This window comes from Elaeis guineensis, chromosome 1 (genome assembly GCF_000442705.2).
Source record: "Elaeis guineensis isolate ETL-2024a chromosome 1, EG11, whole genome shotgun sequence".
Taxonomy (NCBI): Eukaryota; Viridiplantae; Streptophyta; class Magnoliopsida; order Arecales; family Arecaceae; genus Elaeis; species Elaeis guineensis.
Window position 1 is genome coordinate 161207548 of NC_025993.2, and position 8106 is coordinate 161215653.

General features: G+C 40.6%; 1 pseudogene; it reads left to right on the forward strand.

Moving 5' to 3' along the window:
• Positions 1 to 1615: 1615 nt before the first annotated feature.
• Positions 1616 to 7410, forward strand: LOC109505476 (cinnamoyl-CoA reductase 1-like; annotated as a pseudogene).
• The last annotated feature ends 696 nt before the right edge of the window (positions 7411 to 8106 follow it).

Genomic DNA, 8106 nt, shown 5'->3' on the forward strand with positions numbered 1-8106 from the left:
GAGAAGCTTGAGCTCGATTGCGCCCCGACTGAAGGAGCGACTGGCGCAGTAGCAGATTGTTCAGATTCTCTTGCCTCGACTCAAACCTCTTCAATAGAGGGAACTACCGATGATGCTTCAGTAGTTTCCCTAGCCGCCGTATCTTCGGACGGTGCGGTAGGGAGCGCTGTCAAAGCTGACAGCACCAGAACCGGCTCAGGAGCTAATCCAGCTGGCGCATCGGGCCCCTCTGTCGGCATCAAAGCAGCAACTGGAATTGGGGTCGGAGTTGCCGCCCGAGCTTGCACCCAAGCCTGACGCCTCTTCAGCGGTCGCGAAGATCCAGCCTCAGATGCTGCTCTCTTCCTAGCCGCGTACTGACGAATGTCGACGCCAAACACTCGCACCCTCAGCTACATGGCTACAATTACGACAAGAGTCACTACAACTCAAAAAATAAGTGAAATAAAAAATAAACGACTATACTATACCTAAACAGGCGGCAGAACTAAGGCCGGCGTCATAAAGAACCTGTTCGGTCACAAGCTCCTTCCACGCTGGGACCGCCATGTCCTTCAGCTTGTGGAAGTCCTCTCGGTCGCCGACCTCCACTCGGCTATTGTCATTGGGATCGGTTCGTAGATCACTCCAACGAAAAGAAAAATCCCAAGGAAGAAGAAGAACTGGTTCTTCCATCCATGAATGGATGATGGAAGATCGATAATGAAGGAAAGGCCTTTTCAAAGGTTGAAAAATCACTACCCTCAGGCCTTAGGATGAGATCGGAGTATGAAGAAAATTTAGAAAAGAGAAGGACAAGATTCGGTTGGCAGCATCCGACACAACAAGGCAAAGGTAATAATCAGTCGAACCGAGTTCGGTGCCAGCTGAACCAGATAAAGACTGTAATAATCCAAAATATTTCGGACGAACTCTGGAATCAAAAATTGAAGATCCGCCCAAAGATCTTCGACATAGAAGGCCACCTGGCTCGAAGGAGGGCTATTCATCCGACCATTGGTCCCAGGGATGAAAATCTGATACTGCTCCGGGATGCGATATTGCTCCCGGAGCCGCTCAACATTCGATTTTGAAAGTGAAGAAGTCTCCACTTTCAGATCCGACTGGGATTCGTCAGTCAGATTCTCCGACTGACCATCCCGAAAAGAAAAAGTCCTAGCCATAAGAAAAAAAATCCCAAAGAAACTCAAAAAGGGAGGAAGAACTTAAGAACAAACAACTAAACCTGAAAAGGATGGGAACACTGGGGCGACCGTCTGGCAGAGTTTCCACACTAGAAAAGACAAAATGGAAAGTAAAAATTTGGTTGAAGGTGACCCTTTATATATAGGATCTCCCAACAGACGAGATGAAAGCAGTCAAACCGAGGACTCACCAGATGACGACACGTGGCAACATTCAGACCAACCATCGGTCGGATGGTTCAATGCACCTGTTCGTAGATCAAGCCACATCACCTTCATCCGTGTGAACAGCTTCGACCCAATAATATGCAGACATGTGGCAAAGATCTACTTGTCAGAAGCAAATCGTCCGGTGCCGATTTGCCTTTCTGAAATGATGTCTGACACTGACAACTGACACCAAATCGTCCTGTCAATGTGGCAGTTTAAAAATGACAAAGAAGCCAATCGTCCGTATCCCAAGGAAGGAGATTGCAGAATCAGAGTTCGACATGACAGGCAATAACTCCCATCGTCCAATGTGATTAACCACGTGGCAATATACATACCAACCCATTATTGGACTTAAGAGTGGGGGCAACTGTTGAGATAAACCGACCGATTCCCGACTCAGGCAAACCGACTCCCGACTCTGACTCGGCAATAGCCGACTGACCGAACATGCAACTCCGATGGATCATCGGCCAAGCTGACAGTTCTGACTCTTCATCAACCGATTGAACAAACTTCACCGACTTATAGCCAGTGACCGATTAGTGTTTGGCTACTATTGGTAAATAGCGGATGACTTGAGCTGACGGTATGACAGAATTATCAACCGACAGCCACGCCTACTACCGACGTATGGGTCGGTTGATCTGATTAGCATGTCATAACCGTCACGAACGGTTATCCGCCACATATCACGATGCAATTAGTGAAAATTAATGACCCACTACGTTATTATAGCCCGATAATTTAGTGCCATAAAATAAGGGACCACGTCCGACGATTACAAGATCCTCATCTATAAAAAGGAGGTAAGTGAACAGCACCGGTAGGCCACTTCTGGTGAGAGCTCTGCTATTCTAAACATTCAAAATACTGTTCACCAACTTCTCTCTCTGACTTAAGCATCGAAGAGTCCCCACCGGACACCAATCCAATCTATGTAGACGCTATTTTGCAGATGCTTGTTTCCGGCAACAGGCGGTGGAGAGTTGGCCGCAACAGCTTGCATGAGAGTTCATTGATGATTGTTTTGTCTAACAGAGCTGGTTTCTTGACTATTTTGTTGTTTTCGTGAATTAGAACTTAACGTTAGAAAGATCCTCTATAAGCCCGTAGCTTTAGGGTCTTAGGGATCTTACTGCACGTAGAAACTTATCTTTGGTTCGTGTTTTCCCAGTGGCTGGAAGAGTGAATCTTTATTGTTAGCTCTATACTTTTGAATGAATGAACCTATTGCATCTTATCTCGTTTAATCTGATTCATAACATGTTCTGAAACCTGCTAAATTTGGCATCAGGTGATGAAAAGAATGCTCATTTGAAGAAGTTGGAGAATGCCTCTGAAAACTTGCAACTCTTTAAGGCAGATTTGCTTGACTACAATGCTGTAGCATCAGCTATTGCTGGATGTGAAGGAGTATTCCACGTTGCTAGTCCTGTTCCTGCAATCAAAGTGCCCAACCCAGAGGCAAGATTCCCAGGCAGTTCTCTATCTTTCAGGATGCTTTGACATAATTAGATACGAAATGCTTGTGAGCATATTGTGAGTAATCTTATATTTATCATGATCATGGCCAATGTTGTATAAGTGCTGGATGTCATGTACCTGTTTGTTGTTCATGTGACAGTAAGACAAAGTTGGTAAACTTCTATGACTTGCTTACTCATCAAGGCTTACGACTAAATGGAAAGGGTTTAAGGGTATAGAAATATTAAATGAATAGGATTATGTTTTCTGTAGATTATGATCTCCTCTAATCGGCTGTCTTCCATGATGTATGGTTGCAGCTGTAAGTGGAAGGCAGTGATGTTTATATTTAGACCTTTTCATATGTTTGGCTTTCCTATGCCATCAATCAGGAAAGAACTGGGCATGTAGTATGCATTTTTTTCCCCATCTTATGCAAATGTTACTACTTTGCAGGTAGAAGTAATTACTCCTGCTGTAACAGGCACTCTAAATGTGCTCAAGGCATGCTATGAGGCAAAAGTTAAATGAGTGGTTGTGGTGTCATTGGTTGCTGCTGTCATGATGATTCCAAATTGGCCTAAGGACACAGTGAAGGATGAGAGTTGCTGGTCGGACAATGAGTACTGCAGGACAACAGAGGTGATTGAAATAAGACATATGCATAATGCTATATAATCAAGAACTTGGAGTCACATAAATTGCGCTTTATTTCCACATCATTTAGTGATATCAGTAGCTTACTGTTTTGCGCTTGAATCACATTGGTTATTATGAACAGATCTCTTCGTTTTTTATCAATTTGTTGGCTTTCTGGTTATTGCATATTTTCTTTGTTTTATCTTTGATTTTGAAGTCCAATTAAATTCTGTTGGGATGTAAGATGATATAGATTCCTGCTAACACATAAGATGAAATAGCTAGCTACCTTTCTAGGTGCAAAAAACTATGTTAAGTTGCAATAGGAGGCATCGAAGTGGCTCCTTTTTCTAAGGAGGAATAAACGAAGGGAAAAGACCAAACACAATGCAGGCATCTAAGTCTACTACAAGACTCCTAATCCCTTTCTATTTTGTTATGTACGAGGATGGACCTCAATATGGAGATCAACCTTAAATGGCAATATTCCTTGAAAATTTGTATATTTCAGGTTATAGTCTGACATGGCTAGAATCTCTAGAGAAGTTGAGTTGATTCTTAGATTGGAATTATTTTAGCAGGAAGTTTCTTATGTTTATTTTCTTATCTGGCGTACTTTATTTTTATTGCAAGCTGGAGCTAGTCCCAGTAAAATACGTAGTACACTGAGTCCATATGCATAGTTTGGTATATGAAATATAAGTTTTCCATCATGAGAAGGTGAATGGTATGTATTACACAATAGCACAATAAGTATTCTCACTAATTATGACATACGCAGCAGCAAGTATCAGAGCATGTTCGTTATTGCAGCAGAAAACTGGGTGCTTCAGATGTATGAAGCATACTAGCTGTTATGTTATGAACTTGAAATGTTGCAATCGACTAATGTATCACTAGATTTAAGAGAAAAAAAATGAGTTGGTTAAGGATGTTCCCCCCTCTGCGCTTCTGCAGGGAAAGGTGGACTAATGATGCTTTTTTTATACAGTTAAATTTGTAATTAGCTTGTGAAGAACTCATGGTTTGAGAGTATAGAAAAACTTTAGAACCTAAAAACTTCATATGCAATTCTCACTTCAAAGTCCTAGACTGGTACATAGTATGGAGCATTTAAATATTTCATAAGCTTCCTTCCTAAGGTGCTTCAAGTGAACCTTCAAAATGTCTTCATATGGGTCAATTCAACAAATGCTTATTAACGCAAGCACACGTACATACCTATAGACAGTAGGTGCTTTTGACGTGGGATAGCAAAATGAAGGGGTTTTTAGGTCCTTCAACTTATACATTATTTGTATATAAAAACTGATCATGAGGACTTAACTGATGTTTAATGCGTTCCTAAGCACCCAAGCTATCACAAAGTTTAAATGTTTCCTTCATTTAAACTTAGTTAATTTCTTTGGGCTTAAACTTCAGATTTCTCCAAAGTTTCTAACTTCTAACCCCTATATGGCTCCAAAACTTAAGTTTTGACGTGATATGGCTCAGGAAGAGCAGCAAAGCAACTCCGAGCTGTTTTGACTGCAATGGAATTAACAGTGTGTCATGTGCTACCATATGGAGCTTTTGAAGTAGAAGCCTGTTCATGTTGTGGAAGTTCTCATGGCTCAATAAAGCAGACCAGTAGTTTTTTAGAAACAAGTGTGGCATGTGATGGTTAGTTGTTATTTTTGTACTTGATGGAGCATTGACGGGGTATATCACCATTACTTTTTATCATGCTTTGACTTAGTATATTCTCACACACATAGCTGTAAGGCAACTTTCTTGCACATTAGCTCTCTAAGACGATTTTAAAAGTTTGCCTATGGATTTAAGTTGTATCCGACTAATCTTCTGGGTAAATGAATTGCAAGATTCATATGTTGTATACTCAGCATGCCTGCTAGATGGCAGGTCTGCATCATGCAGGAAGGTATGAAGTAAATCTGACCACAAATTGTGCTTATATATCAGCTTCCATTCACTTTATATGGTAGAACTTAATTTCCTTCAATAGTTTAACTATTTGATGGAAATACTTTAGTTGTCTTACAAGGTATATCAAAGTACTTTGTCCGTTGGCTCCCCGGAACTAAGTATAGTCTCCATTTCATAATGTTGCCAGAACTGGTATTGCCTTTCTAAGACACTGGCAGAACGTGAGGCACTGGAATATGCGAGAAACATGGACTTGATGTTGAACTGTCTGCCCATGCTTGGTTATTGGACCATTGCTGCAACCCACTGTGAATTCTAGCAGCTTGTTTCTCATCAATCTTTTGAAAGGTCAGTTTTTCCATTTCATTTCTATCTCATTTTGTTACATATATCTGAAAGAATATCATATATTGATGCCATGATAAACCAAGAACAAGCTGGCCTTATCTACCCTCTGATATTCGTACCGTACATTGGTAGTGAAGCTTATGTCATCTACTGACATTAACATTATGCATTGTTTTTTTAAGAGCTTGTCAAAGGACAAATCTTCAACACCCGCTGTTTATTATACCTTTCATCAAACATGTTCTCTTACCATTCTGCTATTGGTCAAAACATCACTTTGGTTTGATTCCATCTGGTGCATTGCAATCCAAAAAGTTTGATGCTTGCTGAACTCTCAGCTTTTGTACAACCGGAAACTAATTTTCATTCCCTTAACCTTGTAATCTTAAATTTTTTCATTCTGGTGTTCTCTGATGAGTTCAAAACATGAACCAAGAGCCATTTTCTTTTCAATTACATTGATAAAACTATAATGATGCTTGACATAAGTAGTTCTTCTTGCCCATCTCCACTTTTGCCTACATGCCTTTATGGCTATTAAATCTCAGATTGCTATACCATTATTTCATCCATTTTCACCAAAAATCTCATTTTGGTTTATTGATTGACATGGGTCAGAAAAGAACTAATTTAAATTATTTTGGGTTATTCATAGATAAACTCCCCTGTTCAATGGATCTCTTCCTCTTTGTATGCTATCTTTCTGGGCATATTCTAGAAAAACGAAGGAAACACATCCGAAAAAAAGAAGAGAGAAGGAGAAGTTCAATTAGCACTTGCCAGTCTCCATTCATTACAATGGCAAGTTTCAGTTAGACAAGTATAAAAAAACTTGGTATTTTAATTCAAAAAAAAGAAAACGAAAAGAACTAGAACATTGGTCTTCTCTGTTCCTGCTGGTCCTCTGTGATCTTGCCACCTGCATCAATCTGTGCTTCTATTTTCCATGACTTCAACAACCGGTTTCAGGCTAGATACTAATTATCTACTCAAGGAATGACTGACAAAGTGCTTAAGCATGCCGTTTATTTAGATACTAGGTTTTGCTGTTCACTTTTTTTCTATAATTTTTTGCAGGAGCTCGTGAGTCCGTGGAGAACAAACGCCACAACTTTGTGGATGTCAGAGATGTAGTTGATGCACTGCTTCTGGTACATGGGAAACCAGAAGCATCCGAACGCTACATTTGTACCTCTCACATGATAAAATTTCATGACCTGGTGGACATGCTTAAGAGCATCTATCCCAACTATAATTACCCTAAAACGTAAGCCTTCATTACCAACTAATTACCTTTTTTTTTGGGGGGGTTGGGGGGGTGGTGCGGGGTGGCGGGGAGGTGTTGGCAAAGCCCAATGCAAAATGCTTTTTGGAATTACCAACTGGTTGTCTTTAGTAAGTTCTTTGATCTTGAATATTTTGATGGCAGTTTTGTTGAGGGAGATGAAGGTAGCCTGGTGACTTCAGAGAAATTAAAGATGTTGGGATGGGAATGTGGAGGCTTGAGGAGAGCCTTATTGACAGTGTTGAATGTTATCGCAATTCTGATCTCTTGAACAAGGATCGAATCACTCTATATCATTAGCCTGGTGATGATTGAAAAGCTGTTGTGGGTGTCCCAGTCTCTCATGGTCCATTGAAAACCGTTATCGTAATGTGAATGTTTTGGAGAAAGCCAATAAGCTGCAAGCTTGTGGTATATCCTAGAAATAATGATGTTTCTTCTTTTGTTTTTTCTGTGTTCGCATGCTCGTCTTTTTACGGTTCCCATCTTTGCTTCTCGAGTGCCTCAAAGATTACAATTACTGTGCTAACCAGCTAACCTGTTGCTTTGCCGGTCCATAAATCCATTGGCAAGTTATAACTCTAGCTTACTCGAACCCAGTTCGCTGCAAATGTTTTGAAATTAGTTGAGATTTGGTTGATTTTCCTGTCGTATGTGTAAGGTGACTGGATTTTTTTCCCCGTAAAATGCTCATCCAAGCAGTCTTTATGTACAGGGCCTTCTAAGCTATACGTTTTTTTTTTTTTTTCTTAACAAAAAATTGGTGAATTCCCTTCTTGTTTAGTAATCTCCTGTTATCGTGGGCATGCGCTTGCCTTGTTCCTCGTTTATTCCTGGTAAATTTAAGGAAGGAACACGGAGACCATCACCGTCAAGGATTTGAGGAGAACAACGTTTCGTTCATGGTGGCTGAAGCAGTGTTCCTGCCTATGATTTGGAGGAACAGTTGTAGATTCTTTAGCATTAAAATATGTTTGCCTTGAAGACAAGTTGGGCCGAGGAGGTTGCAGGAGGGGCTGCTTCAGTTGAGTTGGAAGGAGAAAAGGT